The 26319-nt window shown below is 38.2% G+C and overlaps 1 pseudogene; it reads right to left on the bottom strand.

Annotated features, from left to right (window-relative positions):
* Positions 1–206: 206 nt before the first annotated feature.
* On the bottom strand, positions 207–26319 carry LOC101332230 (activator of 90 kDa heat shock protein ATPase homolog 2 pseudogene; annotated as a pseudogene).

Genomic DNA, 26319 nt, shown 5'->3' with positions numbered 1-26319 from the left:
AGGTTGCTTGCTGCTTTTAACTCAATGCAGAGTCTAGTCATAGTAAATATACAAACAATGCTTTAAATTCTGTATAAGTTCATGGATTTCATCCAATATGAATTAAGAGTTTTTGTCTTCGTTTTTAAAAGTAATAATAGGGAAGATGTTAACTTGACACTTTCTGATTACAAAAAGTAATGCCCTTATAAAATCTTCTAACTAATTCAACCATCTAGGGTGGTCAGCTTCAGTAAACCTTTCATTTCTTCAAAATGCTGCTTCTGCCAACAGAATCTCATGTTTTCTTCTTTACAAACAGAAAGTCCTTTACATTTCAATTGTAATTTCACTTACTTTGGATGGGGCACAAAATTCAGTTCAACTTCTGGCCAGTTCCTACATCTCCACTCAATGATTATATTTTCATTTGTTAACAATTCCATATACTACGGTGATTTTCCCATCAAACATTTGTGATTTCCTTCCCTTTTCATCTTCTAATACAGCAGGAACCTTGTAAAACTTGTGCACCAAAGTTTCACATTGAAGACACTATACAGCTTCTCTACAAATGTATCAAATAGTTCCATCATGTGCAGTGCCACCACATTGGGAATCCTGATGCCCAATGCCATGGGAGATGAGGCCTGCAAGGTATTCTCACTCAGTCTCCTTTTAACAAGTGGCAACTCCTGAGTTGTCATAGCTTTGTTAGTAAATCATTCCCATCTTAAATTCCTTCCTACGTGCCTTCAGGCAATCTCAAAAAGCTTCCCTGCTCTTGACAGTACCTTCAGTTTTCATAATGTCCCCATCTTTATTTTTACTCACATTTGCCTCAATGTCATCTACTTCATTTTCTTCAGAAAGGTTGAATATTTCTATCAATCCCTTGTGCTTTGCTCTAGACTCTTTAATTATACCTTTATAACCCAGTTTGATATTCAATCATAAAATGAAATAAGCTTTCCTTTCCAGTTGCTGCAGAAAACCTCACCTTCCACTTGCTTCAACTTACTGATCTTGCAGCAGCCAGCCTATTCTCTACAACAGTGACCACCAGTAGCTCATGGAACTTCCCCTTGGACCAGCTGGTGACATCCTGCTCTGTCCATTGCCAGTCGTTCATGTTGGTCTGTCCTCCCACTCCTCCATGATCCAGGGCAGGTCCCCTGCCCCACTTGGCCATGTCTGCACAGGTGCTGCAGCCTCGTTCAGATTCAACACATGATATATCCTGGAGAATGTTCTATGTGCAATTGAGAAGAATGCCTATTCTGTGTTTTTGGATGGAATGTTTTGTATATGTCTGTTAGGTCCTTCTGGTCTAGTGTGTAGTTTAAGTCCAATGTTTCCTTATTGATTTTTTCATCTGGATGATCTATCAATTGTTGAAAGTAGGATATCAAAGTCCTCTACTATTATTGTACTGCTGTCTATTTCTCTCTTCAGATCTGTTAATATTTGCCTTATATATTTAGGGGATCCAATATGGGTACATAAATACTTACAAATGTTATATCCTTTTGTTGGATTGCCTCCTTTAATATTATATAATAACCTCCTTTATCTCTTATTGCAGACTATTTTATGTGGTATAAGTATAGCTACCCCTACCCTCTTTGGGGCTTCATTTCATGGAATACCTTCTTCCATCCCTTCAGTTTCAGTCTGTATGTGTCCTTAAAGCTGAAGTCTCTTGTAGTTAGCATATATTTGAATGTTGTGTTTTTTAACCCATTCAGCTACTCTATGCCTTTTGATTGGAGAATTTAGTCCACTTACATTTAGAGTAATTGTTGAAAGGTAAAGACTTATTTCTCCATTTTATTTGTTGTTCTGTGACTGTTTTATAATTCCTTTGTTTCTTTCTTCTTCCCTTGCTCTCTTCTTTTTATATGATGATTTTCTGTAGTGGTATGCTTAGATTCCCTTCTCTTTATCTTTTGTGTATTTACGTAGGTTTTTGCTTTGTGATTACCATGAGGCTTACATAAAACATCTCATATTTGTAACAGTTTATTTTAAGCTTGTTAATAAATTAACTTTGAATGCATAATAAAGCTTTACATTTTTACTATCCCACTCATGCACACACACATTTTATAATTTTGATGTTAAAATTTACATCTTTTATCTTGTGTATCCATTAACAAATTATTGTAGTTCCAGTTATTTTTAATACTTTTTTATAACTTTCATATGAAGTGATGATTAATTTACTCCATTAAAATTTTAATCAGAGTTCATTTTACTTTCGAAGGAAAATAATTCAGATATTAGAGCACGATTAAATCATAATTGTTCAGCTTCAATCTGTATTTATTATAAACGTCATTTAAACATTTTATTAGGTAAGTCATTTTGCAAGATTAAAAATCTATTATTTCTGATCAATATGTATTGAATTCCTAAGTAAGACTGCTCTATACTCAATGGTTTGCCCTAAACACAGACTCTATATTTAACTTAAAACTTTTATAAGGTATTTCTTTAAATTAAGAAAATTTTATATAACAAGGTATTGTTGAGATACTCAGCTATAAAATTGAGATATTGACAGTACCATTGGAATTATAATAATGGACTGAATGTGAGATTCTGAAAAAGGTGATGTTTCATGCTGAATCACCTACAGCAGCTTGTATTTGCAGGGCACTTTGCCAGGTTGGATTTGCACTCCGTGACTCAGGATTCTTGATAAAGATAACTTCCCAGTGTGGGAGAGTATAACAAAACATTTTTAATAATATGTTCTAACAAATTGAGTTTGAATTGCATGACTCATCTTTCTTTCTCTAGTCAATTTTAGATTCATTTCTTTGCAGAATCCTAGATTGTACTTAAGTGTTTCTCAAGGTCATTCATAGATTTTGGATTCCAAGTTCATAGAGACCTTGGCCTAAGTCCTGATACTATCTTTTAACAGGTTTATGAGTTCGGGAAAGTTACATAACCTTCTAAGCTTGCTTTCTCTCATGTATATAATAGAGATAATAGATAATTGTACCTGCCTCATAGGACTGGGGTGAGAATTAAATAAGAAATTGCATATAAATGTTTATCTCATGCCTGATAAGTAGAAAAAAATGAATAAATGTTAGCTATTATATTATTATTATTTATTTGACAATGCCCCTTCCTCTAGTGGTTTGCATAGAGACATTGCAAATATAATCAAACTGGACTCACATTCTCAGAATTCAAAGTCAGTTCTACTGTATGCTCATGTCTACACAAAGCTACTGATAGAACTGGATCCCAAAGTTGGAATTCAAACCAGAAGATCTGCTTTGTTGTGTATATGACAATGTACACAAATGTCTTTTCACAGACCTACCTTTCAGCTGTGTTTAGCTTCTGTAATACAGATACAAACTAATTTAGGCTTTGTTGCAAGATAGATTGCATAGGCAGCATGATTTGAAGCAATTGGAGTAGGTGGCTTTTGAGAAAGCTAAGCCGAAATGAAATGTATTTCATTACGGGTTTATTCTTGAGATGCAAAATATTTTAGGAAGACTAAGTCTTGATGTATTAACTTCTGCATTTGCCCCTTTTAGTTTTCAGTTTCAAGGCAGGCCCAGATGGGAATATCAAAAAGGAAATGCCCATCTTATGTGTACACCCTGTGTGGTACCTTTGACTGTACAAAGATATTTGTTTTTGAGAGGATAATTAAACTGTCCTTATCCAATGTCTCTTGCACATTACATATGTGCATTTTTACAAAGGAAAAAACAAAACCTGACTGCTAGCATAATTATAAATGGTAATAGTTACATTTTCATCATATGGATGCAATAAATAAGTCTGTCAAATCTAGAATTTGGAATTTGTAGTGTGCTTCCCTCCTGTACTGGTATATTTATTTTGCTCCTCTGCTAATGAGGCTAGCTTTAGATAGCCATGAGCATCAGTCTCAAATAAAAATTAAAAGTCAGTATATTACATTTCTCCTGTTCTTTCTGAATATTACATTGCTCCATAAGCTCATTGATGCTGGAATTCTATCTCTCCTTTGGCACAATTTTCCTCTGTGGTATGATGCTATGAATATTTATGATACAATAAAACAATATAATAATAGGCATTTCCTAAACTTGTGCTGCATATATCTTCAGACAGGAGCTGGGAGGGCCAAATCTGTTAACTCCCACTAGAGAAGATCTTTATGTCCTGTGAAATAGATGGCTGTCCCAAAGACCTTCACTTCCACGTGAGTTAAATGGCTTCTGTACTGAAACATTCCGAGAAGAATTTTTTCTTCTTCCATGTATAGTTTGGACTCTCATCATCTCTGAAATATTGCCAGATTTTCCTTACATTGAGTAGGCATCAATTGATATCCTTATTCATCCTTCCTGTGTCAACCACTACAATTCATTCTTTTATAGCCACCTTAAATCTTTAGTCTCTAAAATTCCAGGGTCCAGAATACTCTGAGCGGATTATTATCTTGCTCAGTGAAGCGGTACTGCTTCATCCTCACTCATCCTCCATCACTTAACTGACTGGATTTCTTTTCATTTATAAATTTAACTCAAATTGTTTTCTTTTTTCAAATATTTGCCAAACTTTCTCATTCCAGCCAATTTTCCCAGCTTGATACCTGCTTAGCTACACATAATGCTCCTGATCTGTGACTTTGGATATTTCCCCATGTCAGTCCCTGCAGTCATTCTTCTTATCTATGTTATTAATATAGTTAGAATTCATTCCATTTCCCATTAATAATTACTGGAAAAACAGGTTTTTTTATTTTATCAACTATTAAAGAAATTCTGACGTTCATATTATATGAATATCCTGATATTTTTATTGTAAAACTTCTTGGAATTATTTTAAAGCTATAAGATACCTCAAAAACACTTCTTCAACGTTTTTTTGGGGGGGGGAGTGTGTGTGTGTGTGTGTGTGTGTGTGTGTGTGTGTTTGTGTAAGAGAAAGAGACAGAAACAAAAACATAGACAGAAAATGCACTTTAATACATTTTTACAGGGGAACGTTTTTGGGAGACAGTTATCCACGAGTTTCTCACATTTCTGCATGCCTTATGAGCAGAGACACAGGCCTTTGTTCTGGACTATTATTTCAAGGATGTTAGTATAGCAAACAACCTCAGGAGATAGAGGTAGTTTCTGCCTCTGGAGCAAAAGGCAGTTTTATTTTTTGTTTTGTTTCTTTGTTTTTGTTGTTCTTGTTTGTTTATATCACTGCCCAGTATAATGAAAACATGTTTATCTTTGGTTAAAACGTAGGCATGTTTTCTACCTATTACAGAGGACTTGGTTTCTCTAACTCATGTTTTGTGTCTCGTACTGTAACCCACTACATGTTCAGATGTCAGCTGAACCTCTTTGTGCCACCCTATGGGAATTGGAGCCTGGGGGACCAGTGTAAACACTGACAGTCTGGCTATTACTGTCATTGGAAATAATAAAGTCCTTTGTCTCCTATCCCAGGGGTTTATTTTTTATTTATTTATTTTTTGCCTTCTCTGAGTATCTATGAAAGAAAGACAGAACAACTTGCTAGTCAGGTAAAATCTCAAACCCCTCCATTGTCCTGAGAGATGGGATGCTGGTGGAGACATGGCTTTCTGCAAGAATAAAGATAAGGGTCTCATGGCTGATTAACAGGAGAAGAGGGAAGTTTATGTGAGAAGATCAAGTGGGTATAAAAAGTCCTCCATTTTATTTTCTTTTACTTAAGAGGAATTGTGGAGATGATTTCAGGCCAAGCACTAGGAAGTAGATGTAAAGACAATTTCAAATGATGCCCTAGGTATTGCTAATTCTTTTGTAAGAGGGGAAACTGAAGGCTCTCATCCACTGATCATCCTCAGGCCTATTTCTTTGCATTAGCTGGTACTAGGACTTGTCCTGGAGTTCGGTGGCAGAAAGTTCTACCACCATTCATTAAAAAGAGATGTGCTGATGGGCTTTCCTGGTGGTGTAGTGGTTGAGAGTCCACCTGCCGATGCAGGGGACACAGGTTCGTGCCCCGGTCCGCGAAGATTCCACATGCCGCGGAGCAGCTGGGCCCGTGGGCCGTGGCCGCTGAGCCTGCGCGTTCGGAGCCTGTGCTCCGCAACGGGAGAGGCCACAACAGTGAGAGGCCCGCGTACCACAAAAAAAAAAAAAAAAAAAAAAAGAGAGAGATGTGCTGAAGGAAGAGTAGAGGGAACTTCATGACCACTGAGAGTAGAAAGCAGGCAAGCCATTAGAATTTTGGTTAGTTGGCTGGGTAGATGAGACATGGGAAATAATGCCTGACTTGGGCATATAATACCTATTAAGGGAGAATGGCGATAGAAGGGTGGTCTTGTGACTTAGTGCCTTCTGCAGTCTAGCATGCCAACACTAGATGTTTTCAGAGACGACAATAAATTGTCTCAGGGCTTTGTGCAGGGGGTCCTAGCTACTATGAGGGAGCTTTGACCCTTTCAGGTAGATTTCCATGAGAAAGAAAACTCCTTTGGGAAAGCAGCATTGATAAGGATTTGTGCTCTTACTGCCCTGGGTGAGCTTTACAATGCTGATGGAAGTGACCCACTAATGAGTAAGAAATGGACCCAAAGAAGCCTAGTAAATTTGTTCAGTAAGCAATGTCACTTTGGAAAACTCCCCTAGGCCTTACATTGAAACTGAGAAAGAACTTAAGTTGTTATTTTGATAATGGAACTTCAGATGTCCTAGATTAAGGTGGAATAAAAGAAGTCTCCACTGCATATGTCACATCCAAACAATCCAAAGGGAATAAATCCACAGCCTCGACCAGAAAGCAATGTGACTATGGCAGTTGGATCAAAGGTTCCCCAAAGCTAAAATAGCTGGTGTCGGTGTGTGTAATCTTGGTGCTCATATATGGCTTTGGGTGGACTGAAAACATTGGAGGTTCATTTAGTTGAGCTGTATGTAGACACCACTCTGCTCACAATGGAAAGTAAACATGACTTGCTTTCTGATTCCTCCAGGCTCTCTCATTCCGCCCTCTTCATTAACCTGTCTTCAGCCACTTTAAAGGGAAAGATGATTTTGAATGAGTTCTAGGTGTCCCTTGACTCCATGAAAAACCAAAGGCCATATGCTTCCCTCTAGATTTGCAGGGGAATTTGGAGGAAGGAAAAAATTCAAATGTGTATAATTCTGTTGGAGAAAGGTCCCAAGTCACAATCCCTCCTGATTCTGTAGTTCAAGAGATACCCAGATTTAGGTAATGAGATTTGGGCTGGGTACACATTAGGGAAGGGGAGTTAATATGTCTTGTGGATGGGGCCCTTTGGGTCAGTTCAATGTACTGTTGTGATTTCTGCTCCTGAATGTACAATTTTATTAATTTATATGTGTTTACTGAATCCAGAGTGGATTCTCCCAATTAGGAAGTGTCACATATAGAAAACTGTTAGTGGGACATGTAAACCAGACCCTCTGCCTGTCTCCTCCAAGGTGGTCCATCAGAAGTGATGTATAATCCAAGGACGACAAGTGGAAATCACAGTCTCAAGGTCTTAAAGATAGCAAGGATAGGCTGCAATACCACCACAACAGCCCTGTGTGGCCAGTGAAAAATAATAATGGGAGATGGAGGCTTATAGTGGATTATTGGCAACTGAGTCTTGTTGTTGCTACTATAGCCCCACAGATGATTTCCATTACACCTACTGATGTCACTTGGTATGCTGTGTTAAACATTGGCAAAACTTTATTTTCTATCCCACTGGCACCTGAGGATCAAGACCAGTGTAGCTTCATGCAGCAGGGCCTCCAGTATGCATTTGTAGTACTCCCCTGGGGGTAACTACGCTCCCCTGACATTTGCCTTCAGGGAGGTGGCCTAGGTAACATTAATGTCTCTACTTTATGAAGTCTGAAGTCTTCACTAAATAGATGACAGCCTGCAGGTTTGCAACTTTGAAGCCTCAGTGTAAATGGTCTTGACTTCAGTGTTACTACATTTCTCCCAGCAGGAGTGGCTGATAAACCCCAACAAAATTTAGAGACATGCTAGCCAAGGAGTATCTTGAGACTATGTGAGTGTATATCAAAGCTCTCAACCCCTCTGGCAATCAAGGAAAAACTGTCTCTTGGCCCCTCCTCAAAGAGAGATCCAACAATTTATAGAACTCTTTGAGTATTGAAGACTGTACATGTCTCGAGTGGGCATTCTACTTGGAACATGATATTGGCTAGTTCACAAATATGCATCCTTTGAATGGGACCCACACCAAAACTGTGGGTTGGAAGCTATCAAGTGAGCTTTGCATGATCTCTACACAAATGACCTCTGTGACTGATGATATTGCTGATTGGAATCTCTGGCAAAGGGAAGCACCATACATCCAGAGATGCCTCTTGCAACAGTGACATAGTTAAATCATAAAGATAACGACCACTTGGTTGAGAACATTGCTTGCCAAGATCCCCTACAGTAGCCCACACTGGCCAAAGTGAGGGAAATAAGGGAGCTCTGTAAGTTCTATTAAATTGCCTTTGTCACTTTTGCACTTCTGCACCTATCCCTTCTGAGTGTGAGCAGTGGATAACTGAAAAAGGTGAAGTTATAGCTACTGTAATGGAACACAGATACTTTATGGCAGTGGAGGAAGAGCATCACCCTGGAACTGGAGAGGGAACATCTTACACTCCGGGAGACATGGATGAGAAAGTAACATTAATACTTTTTTTTCTTTCAGACCATCCCTGGAGTCTTCCTCAAGATAAAGGCCCTCATGTATCTCTCTCAAACTAATGAGCACTTAAATTTAACTGATTTCAGGATCTGTTCTCCCCCACCAGGCAGCTCTGGTCACCATTGGATTGCCATTCCTCTTAAAATTACCAGAAGCCTATCAAAGGGGCAGATGATGGCCCTGGTCCCTACACTTCACAGTACAATTCCTGTCAACACCTTTAGTATCTGCTTCACCCCTATGCCAAGTACTGTAGTTCAGTGATGCTACAGAGTGGATAAAAGCCACCCAGCTGATGACGCAGAAAAGTAGGACAGAGCAGACTGACTGTCCTCAGACATTACCTTCAAAAACAATAACTAGATTCAATCGTTCAAACTAAACTGAGAAACATAAGATCTACTAGCTGGTTATGAGGCCACACTGGAGCGGAGTCAAAGTGTGCTACTGGATAATGTAGACCCCCCCCCCTTCAGTGGCCCCAATAGCACTTTCTTTTTAGGGATACCACGTGTACAGTTAGGACTCTATGTCTTGTATGGAAACCAAGCATTAGCTTATTTCTCTCCCCCAAATAGTGATTATAACCTTAGGAGTGGTCACAAGAGACGTCCAAGTTTTTAAGGAAATACTCCTAGAGAATAACATAGCCCTTAGATGACTGCGCCATCTTCCCAAAATGATTACTTGGGCAAGCTTTCCAGAAAGGGAACTGATTTGTACTTGCACCCACCTTGCAGTCAGTTTTCCCTACAATGTGAGTTGTCCAACTAGAAAAGGTGATACAAAATTTGTCTTTGATATTAGTTGAGGTGATCAAAGACACTGCCTCAGTCCTGGTATGTATTCAGGTTAGTAATAACTCAGTGATCAGGCTTGTGACAGATGATATTGCCCTCAAATTTTCTCCTTGAGTGCCAAGGTAGAGTCTTGTGTAATCTCTAAAACTCCTGCTGTACCAGACTAAGGCCATAGGCCAGGTTGAAAGGTCAATGTGGAAATTTAAGGAGAAAAACACCTAGATTTCTGAGGTAGATCCAGATGGTTTGTGAGATCTGCTCAGCTGGTTGGGTCTGGGACAGTTGATGTTAATACTGCAAATTTCCGCATACTGCAGCTCAGAGCCCTATTGATATCAGCCTTAATGAAATGTCGTGTGAGCCAAATGGAACATATTTAGCCCTAATCTCTATCAGCCAGATTAATCAATGTGGCTGACAGAGGGCTATGCTCAGAGGAGAAATTTTCCGGATGCCAAGACAGTGTTGGTTGGAAAGGTGGATATCATTAGAAGACACGTCTCCATAGGTCTTGCCTGTTTATTGCTCAGTATGACAAAGACAGTGTTTCTCTTGGAGGCAAAGATCAGGCAGGCTTGCTGCCCATTATAAAAGATTCAGTTTCCCTAAGGTTGGAATCCCACTCCTAGAATACAAACCATTGTGTGTGTGCAGGCACTTGGCTCATTTCACATTGTCCTATGGGGCACCAGCATAAATGCTGACAACTGCTATTGCTGTGACTAATAAAGTCCTTTATTTCTGCAGTCTCCTGTCTTCTGCCAGCACCCACGAAACTGCGGCAAGCTAACTTGCAACACAGGTAGAGTACGTCTCAGACCCTTCTAAATTTTTGACATGTATAATATTGCTAATGTATACTAATTATAATTTTAGTTACACTAAGGAGAGTAGGAGAAAAAAAATCCTTAGTCTACAGATCTTGTAGCTAACATTTTCAAGGCATACTGGGCTTTAATTAAGTGAATAAATGAATGTGATTAAATAGAAGGAAATTCAGCACAGTCCTGAAGAGAACTTCTGATTTCCACTAAGAGGATTTATTTTAATATGTTGGAGAAATTGACGAAGGGTATAGAAAACGCCCGGTGACACAAATTCTGCTTTGACGTTTGTAGATGGTTCTAAGTCTGTGGATTGTTTACACGAGAACCTTGCTCTAAATGAATTTACTGCTTTTCTGGAGTGCGGGGTGAGTGTGCTGCTCCCAGGCCAACCTGCTGGCCCCTCCTAGGAATGACATAACAGGTTACAATACCCTCTAACTGAATTCTAGGCAATGAAACATATTGATAATCAGAACACTAGAACATCTGAAGATGATCCATTACTGAGTAGATGGGTATATGTTAATATAGTGTAAATCCGGAGTCATATGAATCAGATACATTTCTAAATTAGTTTTGACTTCATACATTAGAAGTAGCGGGGGGGAGCTTATTGAAAACTTCAGAAGTATATACAATATCTAACTAATGGATTTGCTAATAGTTGTTCTCTGACCATGGACATGAATCTAGCATTTTACATGTCATTCACATGAAGTTCAAAATGCCAGGTAGCCAAGAAATAGAAAACCATTATCTGTTTGGAGTCAGTTATTTAGGCATGCCTCAAGCATGAGTTGTTTAGTGAAAAATAACTAAGAATGGTAGGTCAAATCTTAAGGAACCATCTTTTTCTATAATGCCTTATTCTTATAGCAAAATGGACTAACACTTGTAATTCTACAATTCCATTCAGAAATGTGTGAGGGAAAGTGTACTTGGGAAAAAATACTCAAAATTTTCTTCTTTGCTGGTATGAGAAAAAGGTGCTGAGGGTAGGGAAAAGTTATTAGTTTGCTATTACTCAATCCTTGCTGAGCACAGAACATAAAATAGGAATAAAGAAAGGAAGTCAGCTCTCCAATCCCAGCTGCAGGCTGATGAATCACTTAGTGATTAATTGTTGCTACTAGTAATTGAAATAATATTTCAGAGAAGGAAAAAAAAGTATTTGGTCTCTAAAATGTTTTTTCCTAAAACTATCATTGCTGACATATTAAGGACTTTTAAAAAGGAGATATAAAGATCTTAATGTAAAGCTAAAATGAATATAACTCCCAAGATTGACCCAACATCTGGCATCAGGTTTTGAAAAACTTTCCTCTGGCCGTCAAAATCAGTCGTCCCCTTTACAATAACCAGCCCTCTGCTTAAAGGAGCTCCAGAGACGGGCGCGAGCTGCGGCTATCAGCGCGGACCCCAGAGAAGGGCCGGAGACGCTAAGGCTGCTGCCGCCGCCACCAAGAAGCCTGTGTGCGAGCACAGGTCACTATCCACACCTCCCCTCCCGGGAGCCTGTGCAGCCCACCACGGCCAGGGTCCCGTGATCCAGGGACAACTTCCCCGGGAGAACACACGGCACGCCTCAGGCTGGTGCAAAGTCACGCCGGCCTCTGCCGCCGCAGGCTCACCCCACACTCCGGGCCCCTCCCTCCCCCGGGCCTGAGTGAGCCGGAGACCCCGAATCAGCGGCTCCTTTAACCCCGTCCTGTCTGAGCAAAGAACAGACGCCCTCAGGCAACCTACACGCAGAGGCGGGGCCAAATCCAAAGCTGAACTCCAGGAGCTGTGCGAACAAAGAAAAGAAAGGGAAATCTCTCCCAACAGCCTCAGAAGCACCGGATTAAAGCTCCACAATCAACTTGATGTACCTGCATCTGTGGAATACATGAATAGACAACGAATCATCCCAAATTGAGGAGGTGGACTTTGAGAGCAAGATTTATGATTTTTTCCCCTTTCCTCTTTTTGTAAGTGTGTATGTGTATGCTTCTGTGTGAGATTTTGTCTGTATAGCTTTGCTTTCACCATTTGTCCTAGGGTTCTGTCCATCTGTTTTTTGGGTTTTTTTTTACTTTTTAAAAATTTTTTCTTAATAATTAGTTTTATTTTTTATTTTAATAACTTTATTTTATCTTATTTTATTTTATTCTCTTTCTTTCTTCTTTCTTTCTTTCTTTCCATTTTTTCTCCCTTTTATTCTGAGCCGTGTGGAGGACAGTCTCTTTGTGCTCCAGCCGGGCATCAGGGCTGTGCCTCTGAGGTGGGAGAGCCAACTTCAGGACACTGGTCCACAAGAGACCTCCCAGCTCCACGTAATATCAAATGGTGAAAATCTCCCAGAGATCTCCAACTCAACACCAACACCCAGCTTCACTCAACGACCGGCAAGCTACAGTGCTGGACACCCTATGCCAAACAACTAGCAAGACAGGAACACAGCCCCATCCATTAGCAGAGAGGCTGCCTAAAATCATAATAAGGCCACAGACACCCCAAAACACACCACCAGACGTGGACCTGCCCACCAGAAAGACAAGATCCAGCCTCATCCACCAGAACACAGGCACTAGTCCCCTCCACCAGGAAACCTACACAACCCACTGAACCAACCTTAGCCACTGGGGACAGACACGAAAAACAACGGGAACTACGAACCTGCTGCCTGCAAAAAGGAGACCCCAAACACAGTAAGATAAGCAAAATGAAAAGACAGAAAGACACACAGCAGACGAAGGAGCAAGATAAAAAACCCACCAGACCTAACAAATGAAGAGGAAATAGGCAGGCTACCTGAAAAAGAATTCAGAATAACGATAGTAAAGATGATCCAAAATCTTGGAAATAGAATAGAGAAAATGCAAGAAACATTTAACAAGGACCTAGAAGAACTAAAGAGGAAACAAGCAATGATGAACAACCCAATAAATGAAATTAAAAATACTCTAGGGCTTCCCTGGTGGTGCAGTGGTTGAAATTCCGCCTGCTGATGAAGGGAACACGGGTTCGTGCCCCGGTCCGGGAAGATCCCACATGCCGCGGAGCAGCTGGGCCCGTGAACCATGGCTGCTGAGCCTGCACATCCGGAGCCTGTGCACCACAACGGGAGAGGCCACAACAGTGAGAGGCCCATGTACCACAAAAAAAAAAAAAAAAAAAAAAAAAAAAAAAAATACTCTAGAAGGGATAACTAGCAGAATAACTGAGGCAGAAGAACGGATAAGTGACCTGGAAGATAAAATAGTGGAAATAACTACTGCAGAGCAGAATAAATAAAAAAGAATGAAAAGAACTGAGGACAGTCTCAGAGACCTCTGGGACAACATTAAATGCACCAACATTCGAATTATAGGGGTCCCAGAAGAAGAAGAGAAAAAGAAAGGGACTGAGAAAATATTTGAAGAGATTATAGTTGAAAACTTCCCTAATATGGGAAAGGAAATAGTTAATCAAGTCCAGGAAGCACAGAGAGTCCCATACAGGATAAATCCAAGGAGAAATACACCAAGACACATATTAATCAAACTATCAAAAATTAAATACAAAGAAAACATATTAAAAGCAGCAAGGGAAAAAACAAATAACATACAAGGGAATCCCCATAAGGTTAACAGCTGATCTTTCAGCAGAAACTCTGCAAGCCAGAAGGGAGTGGCAGGACATATTTAAAGTGATGAAGGAGAAAAACTTACAACCAAGATTACTCTACCCAGCAGGGATTTCATTCAGATTTGATGGAGAAATTTAAACGTTTACAGACAAGCAAAAGCTGAGAGAGTTCAACACCACCAAACCAGCTTTACAACAAATGCTACAGGAACTTCTCTAGGCAAGAAACACAAGAGAAGGAAAAGACCTACAATAACAAACCCAAAACAATTAAGAAAATGGGAATCGGAACATACATATGTATAATTACTTTAAATGTAAATGGATTAAATGCTCCCACCAAAAGATACATTTACCAGCCCTCTTATTTTCCTGTATAGTTTTCTTTTCAGTAGAGTTTGCTGTATAGAGAACACAGCATAATGTAGAACACAAAACAACGAAAAACTATTTAATATATATTGCCTCTTTTTCCAAAAAGCCAGTGAATTTACATTTACTGCCCCCAAAATGGTGTTTAAACTTTTTAATTAATGTTAATGTGAGTCAATGGACAGACGTTATCACGTTCTGAGTTCTGGATGTGTGTGGTCATATGTCAAGAATCTGGGGATGGGGCTTCCCTGGTGGCGCAGTGGTTGAGAGTCCACCTGCCGATGCAGGGGACACGGGTTCATGACTCGTTCCAGGAGGATCCCACATGCTGTGGAGCGGCTGGGCCCGTGAGCCATGGCCACTGAGCCTGCGCCTCCGGAGCCTGTGCTCCACTATGGGAGAGGCCACAACAGTGAGAGGCCCGCGTACCGCAAAAAAAAAAGAATCTGGGGAGTCACTGCCTTCAGGGAGTTTACTGTTTGTAATTGTGGAGGTGCAGTGCATACAGAAAATGTTAGCAATAAGTATGGGACGCATGAGCCCTAGAGAAAGACATCATGAAGTTGGACATTCGCATTTGGTGTGTGCTTAACGTGTTCGGGCCTTTTCAAAGTTTTTTCAAAACTAATCTCCACAATGACCCTGAGATGAAAGTATCATATCAGTTTTAAGTGATGAATAAATAGGGTCAGAAAGGCTAAGTGATTTACTCACTTTCACACTGCCAGTAAAAGGTAGAGGCAGTTTCAAATGTGGTTCTCTTTTTATCTGATTGCAAAAGGAGGAGAAAGGTAACTCCACATTTTATATCCTTGGAGATAATAAAAGTCTGAGGTAATAGCATTTATAGAATAGAATTATGAGAAAAAGCTGGCATGGGAGGAGAGATGGCTTTACTTGTGTATATTGTTTCTGAAGCAATACTAGGACATATAAGAAGAAATATTCCATTATCAGATAGAGATTAAAAATCCTAGTTAAAAAAAGAAATCAGTCTTGGAGATGTGGGTATGGTATTCAACATTGTCTCACTGTAGACATAATGAAAAATAATAATAAATGAGCAAGTGTATTCTTGATTCCACACAACTAAATGATGCCATCTGGAAATTCAAATTTTAGGAGGTGTGATGAATAGTCGGCAAGGAGGACTGTAACAATTCCTCCTGTGCCTGTGCATGCGTGCAACGCCTCACATTAAAAATTGGAGCCTATTTTTTCTCCCTTGGAATACGGGTTAGACTTACTTGATCAATCGAATGTGGGAAAAGTGATGCTGTACTAGTTCAGGTCCTAGGCTTTATGTGACATAGCAGCTGCTGCTTTTATTCTTTTGCTATCCTGAGCCACCTGGTAAAGAAGTCTAGGCTGTCCATCTGGAGAAAGAGGCCACGTGGAGAGAGAGGCCCCAGCCAACAACCCAGCACTAAGGCCCCCAGCATGGGAGTAAGGCCATCCTGATCCTCCAGCCCAGCTACCATCTGAATGGGTGAGTGCCACCGACACAACAGAGCACAGAGAAGTCACCTCCGAGGAACCCTGCTCAAATTTCTGAATCACAAAGTCATGATTAATAAATGTGCTTCGGGCTTCCCTGGTGGCGCAGTGGTTGAGAGTCCGCCTGCCGATGCAGGGGACACGGGTTCGTGCCGCGGTCCGGGAAGATCCCACATGCCGCGAAGCGGCTGGGCCCGTGAGCCGTGGCCGCTGAGCCTGCGCGTCCGGAGCCTGTGCTACGCGACAGGAGAGGCCACAACAGTGAGAGGCCCGCGTACCGCAAAAAAATAAATAATAAATGTGTTTTGTTTTAGTCCACTACGTGTAGGGTACTGTGTTACCCAGTACTGCTAAAAGAGAGAAGAGACTGACAATACATAATTAAACAAATATTTGCTTTTTCTTCCTGACAGGAAATGAAGCATTCTATTAAGAAACATAAAACAGGACTTGATAGCGAGCTGCCAAGGAGGTGGTAGAGAAGTGTTTGCATTGGGTGGTCAGAGAAGGCTTGCTGAGGAGGTAACATTTGAACAGGAAAGGAAGTTAGAGCACTGAATAGGTCACAGTGAGGAACCATGAACATCAGGAAAAAAATAATTCCCCAGTGTTTCATAATAGGTTATAATCGGCATGTCCAAAATCAAATTCCCATCTCTATATTGGCATCAATATAGAAGGCTCTTCACCATCTTTTCTTTTGTCTGTATTACTATTTGTATTTTAAAATGAGTTCATACACCATCTTCCTCAGAAAGGCCTGAGTTCTAACGTGAGCCAGTATCCTCTTCTACATCATCATTGCCAACGCATCTTCTTCTGGGAGAGTTGGAACATTTTATACAGCTTATTTCTTTTTACCCCAAACTTAAAGCTCATTTTGACCTTTCTAATCTCACAATATATATATTGTAGGTGAAACGGCAGTACTTTCTTTCCTCTATTTACATTACATTCACTATCCATTCTTTTATTTTTATTTTATTATTATTTTTTAATTGCCTGTTGGATCCCAGCTTAAGCACATCACCAAAATTTAGATTAAATCAAAAAAAGGTTTTTTTCTCCCCCCTTTGGCCAATGGCTGCTTAATCTATCACTGAAAAGTAACAACAAAACAAAGCTTTTATCAACCAGAAAATGTACTGTGCTTCCTTTGGGAAGGTAAACAAGACAGCAGATATAGAAGCCTCACTCAGAGGGGGAAAAAAGAAACTGAAGGATTTTAAGAGTAACACCTGTCAAATGGAGCAGTAATGTGTACTGCTTGACAAAATAGGCTGGTGACTGTCAAAATAAATAATAAACCTTCCAGCTCTGACTAATGATAGAACTACACCGAAGACTTGAGGGAAGCATCCAACAAAATGCAAAATTGAAAGGAAAATTGGAACAATCGGCACAGCCTCCCAGCAGCTACATTTCAAGTAATTTTGGAAAAACTCAGACCATTTACCAGGTTTCATGGCAGATGGAAAAGTTCCAAAAACTCTTCTGATTGAGCATTCCTGTTTTGTTAGGAAATCACATCTATTCTGAAGGAGTGCCAAGAAGCTGGTTTCTGCTTTTTCAATACAGAAACAATCCTGCCGTGACTGTGGCGTTCTCTGTGCAGACATCCAGCTGACTGCCAATAATATCATCAGGAGGAGTGGGCAGAGCTGTAGCCCTTTGTAGGCAGAGTGGGGCAAATGGCAGAAAAGGCAGAGATCCAGGGAAAGGCCGTTTCTGATTCCTTTCTACGTCCATTTCTTCCCAGTTGAGGTACCTAGTTTTCTTTTTCCGTAGCTGCTTAGAGGATCATCTTATTTTTCCTTTCCAGAAAGCCAGATTTTCTAACGCGATTACAAAGAAAACTGCCCAAGAGTCTGCAGATAATGTTATGACCCTTTCCAGGGGCAGTTTCATTTAAACAAATTGTTTTGTGGAGACCCCAAAACCCTTGATACATTTCTGCTCTAAAATTTAATAATACATCAAAAGTGGAAGAATATATTGTTCGTGGAAGAATTTTAAGCATCTCAAAAACATAGTTCTGCAAAAGCCATCTTGCTTCAGAAATTATCCACTTATGCCTCAAGTTCTTAGTGGCAGAGGTGAGGACTGGTTTGTCCCTCCGCCTGACTCCTTTAATTGTATTTTTGTTCCCAGGCAAAGCTATTTGCTGGGCTCCCAAAGTCAAAGTGAAAGAAAGAGAAGGAAAAACACTAAACAGAGTTATCATCTCCCAAGGAGGGGCCACTTCTAGATATTATTTAGCCTACAGTAACATGACTTGCTTTCTCATTTAATTTTATTTATTTATGTTCTTCCATTATTTATTCCTCCTTTATCTGTTTCATGCATTATATTTATTGACTCTAGTTCCAAATATGTTTTTCATAAGAATTTGATTCTAAGTAAACAGTTTTGAGATGTGAAACAAGCAAAACATCAAATCTAAAAGCATACATTTGTTTCTTTCCAGCCAAAATTATTTCCTAAAATCTGCAATTAAAAGAAAATCCTGACCATTTAATTTATTTTAAACATTATCTTGGAGAGTTATACTAGTCTAAAATCTGCATTCTATATTATTTTGATAGCCATATTTATCACAGCAAAAAATCAAGAATACTCAGATTACAGAATGAATATCTGAACTCAGGACCATACCAGATATATGAGTAGCAAGTAATTGTCAAGATGTGTCATAAGTGAAGTGAAAGGTTGGTTCCCTCCAATAACCATGACTCACAAATGGACAGGAATCAGGATGTTTTGGCTTTTTACCTAGTGATTTCAACATTCTAGGATGATTTTATTCACCAGTCCTTTTGCTTGATCCATCCTACTCTAATAGAGGGTGACCCAACCCAGTCACCATCATGTCCAAGGAATCCTGCACTTCCTGCAGCAGTTATTCTGCTTGGCAGGACTGTCTTCTCTAAAACCTTCTCTGCTCATTATTCTTGCTGCCTCTGCAGGGTCAGTAATGTGTCTGCCAGTAAAGTGTTGTCTCCTTCCATTTCCTATTCCCATAACCACAAAAAGTAGAAGCAGTTCCCCAGTTGAGGAAAGAGCATTTGTCCATTAATAATCACACTAGTCTAGCAGTGAAATCCCCTGCTGATGCTCTAGTCATTTTTAACTTGGACTACTATAACCACATTCTGTGCTGTCTCCAAGGCTTTATTCTTCTTTCCAGTTTAAAATGATCTGCATTCTGCAGATCTAATCATTTTCTAGATGGACTTAAGTTATGCCCGTGGGGAGAAAGAGCCTGGGCTTGACAATGTTGCATATAGGGAGTGTGGTGTGGAATGGGGAGATGTGTGTCTAAAAGGGGTATTTAAATATACCGTATGATGACAGGGACCCAGCTTCATAGTTTTTTTGCATTCCAGGAATCAGGAACTCTCAAGATCTTATTACAATTTTAATGACTACATTTGACAAATTATGGGAATTTGCTCTGCCTGTGTCCCAGCTTATTACATAGTATTTAAAAATATTTTGTGTACAGCAAAATGATTTGACTTACATACATCATGAAATGATTACCACAATTCATTTAGTGAACATCCATCATCTCTTATAGATACAAAATTAAAGAAATAGAAAAAACTGTTTTCCTTGAGAGGAGAACTCTTAGGGTTTCCTCTCTATACAACTTTCATATAGAACATACAGTACAGTTGATTATATTCATCTTGTTGTATGTTACATTCCTAGGACTTATTTATCTTATAACGTGAAGTCTGTAACTTTTGACTGCCTTCATCCAATTCCCCTTCCACCCCCACCTCTGGTAACAAATCTGATCTCTTTTTCTATGAGTTTGTTTGTTGTTTTTGAAGTATAGTTGACGTACAGCACTGTTAGTTCCTGTTACACAACATAGTGATTTGACATTTCCATACATCTCAAAATAATCATTACAATAAGTCTAGTTACCATCAGTCACCATACAAAGATATTACATAATTATTGACTGTATTCCCCACATCTTACATTTCATACTGGTGACTCATTTATTTTGCAACTGGAAGTGTGTACCTCTTAATCTCCCTTACCTATTTCCCTCACCCTGTCACCCCCCTGTTTGTTCTCTGTATCTGTAATTCTGTTTTTGTTTTGTTATGTTTGTTCATTTGTTTTTTAGATTCCACATATAAGTGAAATCATATAGTATTTGTCTTTCTCTGTCTGACTTATTTCACATAGCATAGTACCCTCTAGGTTCATCCATGTTTTTGCATATGGCAAATTTCATTCTTTTTTATGACTGAATAATATTCCATTGTATATAATACCACATCTTTATCCATTCATCGACTGATGGGCCCTTAGGTTGCTTCCATGTCTTGGTGTTGTAAATAATGCTGCAATGAACATAGGGTACATATGTCTTTTCTAATTAGTGTTTTCCTTTTTTTGGATAAATACCCAGGAGTGGAATTGCTGGATCTTATGGTAGTTCTATTTTTAATTTTTTGAAGAATCTCCATACTGTTTTCTATAGTGGCTGCACCAATTTACATTCCCACTAAAAGTGCAGAATGGTTCCCTTTTCTCCACACCCTCTCCAGCACTTGTTGTTTGTTGTCTTTTTAATAATAGCCATTCTGACAGGTGTGAGGGGATATCTCACTGTGGTTTGATTTGCATTTCTCTGATGATTAGTGATGTTGAACATCATTTCGTGTCCCTGTTGACCATGAATATGTCTAACTTAGAAAAATGTCTATTGAGATTCTCTGCCTATTTTTTAATCAGGTTGTTTTTTTATGTTGAATTTTATGAGTTATTCGGTGTATTTTTGATATTAACCCTTTATCTGATATATTGTTTGCAAGTATATTCTCCCATTTAGTAGGTGGAATTTTTGTTTTGTTTCTTTCACTAAAAAGCCTTTTAGTTTGATGTAGTTTCATTTGTTTATTTTTGCTTTTGTTTCCCTTGCCTGAGGAGACATCCAAAAAAATACTACTAAGACCTATGTTAAAGAGCGTACTACCTCTGTAGACCTTAAACTTATACAGTGCTGTATGTCAATTATAACTCAATAAAACTGGAAGAAAAAAATAATAAAATTTTTTAAATTTAATAAATAAATAATAAATTAATAATTGAGAAATCATACAGGAAACATTGTAAGACCTGAATGTAAGGCAAAGCTCTTATATTAAAGGGTAATTTGGGGAGAAATCTGCCTTACATTTATTTATTATCAGATTAAACAAACACATAGGTTGTGTGTGACATGTAGCAGATGCTCAATAAATGTGTTTCCTTCCATAAGCCGTATATATATAGATAGATAGATAGATAGATAGATAGATGGTGTTTGTGCGTGTGTGTGCAACTTTTGCAAGCTGAAAAGCCACCAAGGAGTACTGCCATTGTTTAATAACTTCCTCTTGGATGCAGCCAAATCAGCAGAGTCAATTTTTAAGAAACTCCTTGAGCAATAGGTACGTTGTCCACCAAACTCTGCAGATAAGAAAAGAGTAAAAGCAAGAGCAGCATGAGACAGTGATAGAAAAAGAGCAATTGTTTGCTACCCCTGGACATTGTTTAATTTCCTGGCATCCCAGACATTTTTGTGGCTTATAGTTTAGAATTACTATAGCCCTCTAAGAAAGAGTTAATTCATTACCAAATGGTGAGCCATTTCCTGTCTACTCAATTGTAGAATCAGAGTCAGCTCTATTTTATCAAAGGAACATTGGCTGTCACCCAGCATTAATCACTTTCAGAACAATTATGATTTATTTTAGACATAAGGCTATGGATCTCTATTTCCAGATTCCATTTTGGCAACTTTGAGCCTTACCTCTTATGTAAGATTATTGCTGAAAACAGTGCTTCTCCAAATTGTCTTCCTTCACTTTTTTTGTCTCTAAAAAAAAATTAACTACATTCAAGCTAGTGAACTGATGTGAGACCAATGCTAGCTCAAATATTTTTTGCGTATAATCCTACACAGATGTGGAGCCAATAGGGAGCTAGATCACTGTGTGCTTTTATACGTCTTTTAGTTAAGTTAAAAATCCAAAAGCTAAATCTTGTGTTCTGGGACATGTGAATTTGACATTTCCTGGAGGCTATTAGAACCATAAACCAATGAATAGACTATATTCATCCATTTAAGTGGTTTGTGACTGTGAAAGACTAAATATTTACTGTGTGTTTTATCCTTAGTTACAATATAATGATATCATCATTTTAATAGCTCTTTACTCAAATGTGGCTGCATCTCACTTAGATTTTAGAGACATGCATTTAAAATAGTTTGGGTCTCATTAACCATTTGAGTAAGGCCCAAGAATGACAAAATATATAGCAAGAGTTCAAGGCGTTGAAACTATGATTTTAGTTTTGATTTGTCTTCCCTCCTGGGTCTTGCACTATTTACCAAACTTTGCTCTAAATGTTCAGATAAGAAGATATATTTGTTCACACACAGTTAGTCAGAAGAAGGTTACTAACAGATCCCAGGCATCTGCATACAAATACAGGGCTACGCACACAAATAGGAATTGGGCAATGGAATGTGAATGAACCAGGACAAAACTGTGGCAGCCACTATGGAAGCAATGAAAGCAATGTGGCCCACTGCAGGCTGCATGAATGACCTTGTTGTATATAGGAAAATATAGTATTATCTCATAAAACCTATTATCTTGTCATTTGCTTTTCCTTTTAGAGTCCTACAAGTGCCTGAATGTTCTTCCTCTCATTATTTTCCCTGTGTAGACTCTTACGGTTTCTGGAAAGAAAATTGAGTTGGTATATTTGGTTAATATTCTTCTTCCCCTCTCCCTCCCATGTAGGATGAAAACAAAATCTGGTTTATTTTCAACACAGAAATGTAAGGACAACACTGACTAGTTTCTTCTTTTTTCACTTATATTAATTCTCAGTCTTTTGCATAGAAGAGAAATAAAACATACTGACTGACATAGACATTATCAAAATAAATTTATGGTTACCTCCCCTAAGGTGTACAAAGGATATGATCTATTAGGACTTTTGTACTAAGACTTTTGGAAAGCTCCATTCATAGCAGTTGACCTCAATGATTATTTCATAAATCATTATCCTAAAGCACCTATCTAAAATGTTTTATAATACGTTGGTTAGATCATTAGTCAAGCCATAGTTTATGTCATGATGAGGTAGAATCAAAATGAAAGAAATGAAAGCTAAGGGATTTTTTGGTTTTTAATATACTGATCCTTAATGAATGCTCAAAGAAAATCATGTATATACAAAGGGATAATGTTTCTTTCTATCCCACAGCAGCGGGGAAGTACACACATGTATATATGAGATTAAATGTAATGTTAATAATAAAGACTATAAACAACAAGGTCCTACTGTATAGCACAGAGATCTATACTCAATATCCTATTATAAACCATAATGGAAAAGAATATTAAAAAAATGTATATATATGTATAACTGAATCATTTTGCTCTACAGCCAAAATTAACACAACATTGTGAATCAACTATACTTCAACTATATGTAAATCAACTATAAAAAAATAATAAAGACAGTGATATACTAGATAGACATTAAAATATAAGTAAAATAAAACAAAGCAAATATTTAAAACAAAACAAAAACTCTCAGTTATTTATTGACTTTAACACTCAATTTCCTTATGCTATATGGGAAAGATATCTGCTGTGTAATACTTTACAAACTTATTGAAAGTATAAAATGAAACAATGTGCTTGAAAGAACTCTGAAAATCAAAAGCAACAGGTCATGAGAAGATGGTATTATTACTTCACTGGTAGTGCTGGCAAGTGAGGATATATGAGCAACACCTTGTGTCTGCCTTTTAAGTGGAAAAATCATACCCATAAAATGTCATGGGTAAAACAGTAAGGAGTTCTCAGCTTCCTTTGAACATAGCGGAAAGCTACACAGAAGAGATAACATTTGGACTTGATATTGGGGGTAAAGTAAGGGTTCTTCAAGTGGAGATAAAAGAAAACAGTACTCTGAACAGAGGAAACAATATGTACCCCTACAGATAAGCAAGAAAAATCATAATGAACTCATCAAACTTGTGGCTGAGATGGGGGAATGGGAAGATAGTGAACCAGAGGTGGCTGAAAACAAAACTGGTATATCAGGGTCATTCATGTGTTAGTCTGAGGGGTCAAGATTTTATTGCCTAATGGATGGAAACTCTTGGATTTTATTTATTTATTTATTTATTTATTATTGAAGTGTGGTTGATTTACAATATTATATTACTTTCAGGTGTATGGCATAGTGATTCAGTATTTTTACAGATTATACGCCATTAAAGTTTTCACAAGATAATGGCTATTATTCCCTGTGCTGTACAGTGTATCCTTGTTGCTTACCTATTTTATTCATAGTAGTTTGTACCTCTTAATCATATACACCTATCTTGCCCCTCCTCTCTTCCCTCTCCCCATTGGTAACCACTAGTTTGTGAACACTGGGGTGGGAAAGCTCTTGAATTTTTAAAATGGAAAATGTATAATACGATGTGTATTTTTGAAAAAAAAATTAATCTCAAGTCAGCAGTGTGGACCTGTTATGGAAAGGATTGGTAAACAGACTAGAAAGAAAAATGGCTAGGAGGTTATTACAATTATCCAGAAAGAAAGGATTAACAATCCATGCTAATTTGGTTGTCCTGAAAATGGTGAAGAAGGATGAGTTTGAGAGGTAGAGATATGGCAGAATTAATAAGATCTGTTAACCATTTAGAGTTGTGGAGTAAAGGAGAGGTAGTGATATGTCGGCGTATTAGGGATTTCTGGTATATAAAATGGCAGTAATTCTCTAAGCATGTACTTAACACTCTACCAGAATGAAAAGTATATATTGCTCTAGTGTGGTTCTCTGCTGTGTTTGCCAGTAAGTAGTTTATTTCTTATTTGACCCTCTTCCCCACAGTATATAAAGCATTTTAAAAACATGTAAAGCAGATGCAAGTTAGCAATCCTTTCTTTTTAGTAATTTCTCAGATGAGATATAGAAGATTTAGGAAAAATTCCACTGTGCCCACCCCTTCTTATCATGCTTTCATTTGAACAGCATTCAGTCAAGTCCTGGGATTTCAGCCGGGGTCTTTCCTACATGATTGGTGGTGTGGTCATGAATCACTGTGACATGCATCTCCTGAGTTTTTTTCACCCAGTTCACTGATATACTTTGTTCAAGAGTGCAAATGTTCATGGTAAAAACTTACTTATCTCTTTCTGTCTGTTTAATGCATGACCTTAAAATGCCTGCATCATTGCTCTCTGGACAGCTCACACTCTAACCTCCCATGAGGCAGGAATTGAGCTTAATTAATTCCTGTTTATAACACTCAATACTGTCTTCTAAAAATATGGACATTTAATAAATGTTTTGGTGATAGTGGAATAATTTGTCTCTTCTAGGGTGCATCCCTTTCAACTGAACCTAGAACAGCATACATTGTACTGGTTTAGGGAGGATAAATGTAATTCCATGACAATTAAAAATGATAGGAGGAGTAAAAACCCATCCATCTGCCTAATGACTAAACTTCAGTGGTGAAGATTTGATAATTCTAGTGAAGTTGTTAGTGGAAGAGTCTTTTATTTTAACACATTTTAAAAATTCAGGGAAGTTTGACTGCTCCTGCTAGCTCAGTAGTGTCGAGTCTCTTGAGGCAACCTCAGTGAACTCAGGAAAAGGAGAGGATCGGTATTTGCACTTTAGAACAAAAGAAAACATGATTTGTTTCTGTTTAAATTAATTCAATCTTTGTTCATATTGTTTCCAATATGGTACCCAAATCAAAGAATTTAAGTTCCCCCTTACACACACACATATACACATGTGTGTGTGTGTATGTATATATACATATATACATATGACCTTATATAAAATATATATGTGTATCTTCCCCTTGGAAAATAATCATTTTTCTTTATGTTTTATTACTTGAAAAGATTAAAAGATTATTATATTCAACTTCTTGCCTCGAAAAGCTGCTTATCAACTGAAATGGGTATATATCAATTAAAATAAGCTTTTATTGATAGAATTTAAGAATTAGATTTTTTTTTATTGATTTAGTTTGTGTATGGATTTGTGTGTGTGTGTGTTTTAATACCTACAAAAATTGACCCATGCGGTCCCTAGGGACTGCTTGCTGAAAACTTGGCTGACTGGGTAAGGCTTCTTTTCATAGTCATATAATCAGTACTGTTCAAAAAAAAATTTTTTTTAATTAAATTTAAAAAAATCTCAAAATGAAGCAAAACAGATTTGTAAAAATTTCTCATTCTTACCAGAACACATTTTACAAATCTGTTCTATCTAGGTTAACATGTATTTTCAAACAACAGGAACATTAAAAGTACAGTATAACTCTGTGTCCTAGGCTATTGAATAATTTCTTCTTGCTCAGGCCCCAGAGCAGGAGAAGTGCATTGGTTATTTCAATGACTTAGAGAAAGCATTACCTGAGTATTTTCAAATCAAGCTTTTTGTTTCCAGCCAAGCCTGTTAATGCAACCAT

Source organism: Tursiops truncatus, chromosome 12 (genome assembly GCF_011762595.2).
Source record: "Tursiops truncatus isolate mTurTru1 chromosome 12, mTurTru1.mat.Y, whole genome shotgun sequence".
NCBI lineage: Eukaryota > Metazoa > Chordata > Mammalia > Artiodactyla > Delphinidae > Tursiops > Tursiops truncatus.
Note: the sequence above shows the minus strand (reverse complement) of the source record. Positions and strands in the feature narration are given on the sequence as shown.